We start from the raw sequence: 2,975 nt of genomic DNA on the forward strand, positions 1-2,975 counted from the left end.
ATTTAACCCCTCTGGGATAGAGCCTCTCAACATTCAGGCATGTACACTTTTCTTTTTTAATTACCAACATTGTAGGTTTACAGAAAAACCTTGCAGAAAGTGCAGAGTTCCTAAATACTCCCTCCCACACATATACACACAGTTTTCCCTGTTATTAACACTTTGAATTAGTGTGGTAACTTTGTTAAAATTGATGAGACAACATTATTGTAATTATACTATTAACTATTGTCCATAGTCTACATTAGGGTTCACACTTAGTGTTGTATAGTCCTATGATTTTTTTTTTATTCTGGTAACTTATATACAACTTAAAACTTTCCATTTTATCCGCTTTCAAAGATATAATTCAGTGGTGTTAATTACATTTACAGAGCTGTGCCTCCATCACCACTATCCATTGCCAATACTTTTTCACCACCCCAAACAAAAACTCTGTACTAATTAAGCATTGACTCCTCATTCCCCACCACCACCCAGCCCCTCAAAACCTGTATTCTAGTTTCTGACTCAATGAGTTTGCATACTCTACCTATTGCATATATAAATATATATACATTTTTATTTCACTTATCCTCTTCTGCATGTGGGAAAACAAAACCCTGGAGCCATTTAAAGACACTGGAGGCCAAGGGTTGAGGAAACTGACTTTTAATACTCTTAGCAACACTTAATTATCATATTTTTTAAATGTAGGTCCACCTTCCTTTTTGGATTCTTGCTATAATTCTCAGAGGTAGGACTTATTTGCCTTTTACAAATGAGGAAACCAGTGTTATAACTTGGGTTCCCTAGAAACAGAGCCTGACATAGGGATTCTTGTTCAAGTGATTAGGGTGGGAAGCCTTTGAGGAGAAGGAGCACAAGGAAACCAGGATTCACAGGGTAGAGACTCTGTAACAGGATGGACTCAGCTGGAGAACAACTTCAGCCCTATGCAGTGGGGAGCTCTGTAGAACAAGTGGCATCACAGAGTTAGTTTACCTTGAGAAAAGGGCTTCAGAGTTTGAACTCCCACATCAGGTGATCTTTCCTTGAAGGGTTGAGGTGGGTAGCTACTGGCCAGGGGCAACTTATTGAAGAAGAGGGAACCAATAATCACAGCAGTTGGGGGTGAGTGAACCAACTAGTAGAGGGGATTTGGGTGAGTCACCAATAGCATCCACCTGGCTCAGAGAGGTTGTCATACAACGGGGTCTTTTCAGAGGTCATTTCCTCCAGAGAAGCCTCCCTGAACCTCCAGTGTGGGTTTGAGAGAATCTGCCATTTTTTTCTATGTCTGCTCTCATCCAGCAAGACCATACCTTCATGCATTTTCCTTTGACTCTAGTAAGTAAAACAGGCTTCTCATAATTAGAGTACTAGATTTCTGCAACAGTATTTTCTATATTCCAAATAGAAAGAGGCTAACTGTCCTTGATATGTCAAAGACATGCTTCTACCCACTGGCATGATAATGTGCCTTACAGTACTTCCTCTCTCTTTTGCTATTCTGCTTTCTACACTTGTCTTCTTCAACCTCTGTTATTTTCTCTCCTTAACTGCTACTCTCTGTTGCCCACTTTGACTCCATCCAAGGCTGTGGTATGATCCATCACAGACTTCTGTTTTCTGATGTTGTCCATGGCCAACTTAAATGACAGACCAAGAAGATGAAGCTTTGGGCCAAGTGTCCCACCTCAAACTGGGGAGGCCATGCTATGATCTATTGGATATATTGACTTTCCACATGAGCTATTGTTTGAATACAGAGTTCAATGACTTTACAAAGTTTAAAAACCCTAAAGCCCTGGTCTCCATCATAGCTGCACCTATAGTGTTTTTTCATTTGGAAGAAGCTGAATCTCTCTGTAGACCAAGGATTCCTAATTTTGTGCTGTGGCCCCTCTGCATCTAGTGATTCCTAGTGGGCCTCTACTCCAAATATTTTTTCCTATAAATGTTTTTTTTAAAATACTTTCAAACTTGTGTGACAGTTACAAAAATAATACAAACATCAGACCGAGAACTCCAACCTATCCCCCTCCCCAGTACCCAGATTCACCAATATTAACTTTTTGCCACATTTACCATATCATTATATCTATCTATCTATCTATCTATCTATCTATCTATCTATCTATCTATCTATCTATCTGTCTGTCTGTCTGTCTGTCTGTCTGTCTATCCATCCATCCATCCATCCATCTATCCATCCATCCATCCATCTACCCTCCTACCTATCTATCTATCTATCTACCTGTCTGACTGTCTGTATATTTATCAATCCTTTTTCCGAACACATCAGAGCAGGTTGCACTCAATATGTTCCTTGTACACATAATACTGCCATGTAAATTTCCTAAGAACAAAGATATTCACTTATTTATCCACCTTAAATACAGTTATCAAGGTAAAAAAACATTGATAAAAAGCTTAGGTTCAATATTCCAATTTTTTCATATGTTCCAATAATGTCCTTTTGAGCCTTTTCTCCTCCCTTGCTAGATCCCATTAGAATAACATATTGCATTCAATTGCCTTTATCTCTTTAGTCATTCTTTCTCTCTTTTTACTTATAGGAACATATATACAACATAAGCTTTCCCATCTCAACCACTCCCAAGCACACTGCTCAATGGGATTAAAGCACATTCATGAAATTGCAGTACCCTCACCACCTTTCATTACTAAAATGTTCCCATCTCCCCAAATAAAAACCCTATACCCATTCCTCCTGCCCCCTGCCCTTGGAAACCTTACTCTAATTTCTGTCTCTACGAGCTTGCATATTCTCCCCTATTTTCTTTGTAGTTAACCATGAGGCTTAAATTTAACATCCTAAATCACTAACAATCTTGTTTGCTTTGATACCAACTTAATTCCAATAACAAACACAGACCATTCCTATACCCCTCCATCCCCCACCTTTATGTGTAGAACTCTAGTCACAAAGTACATGTTTATACCTTACCAGTCCAAAACTCCTGATTTAT

This window comes from Dasypus novemcinctus, chromosome X (genome assembly GCF_030445035.2).
Source record: "Dasypus novemcinctus isolate mDasNov1 chromosome X, mDasNov1.1.hap2, whole genome shotgun sequence".
NCBI lineage: Eukaryota > Metazoa > Chordata > Mammalia > Cingulata > Dasypodidae > Dasypus > Dasypus novemcinctus.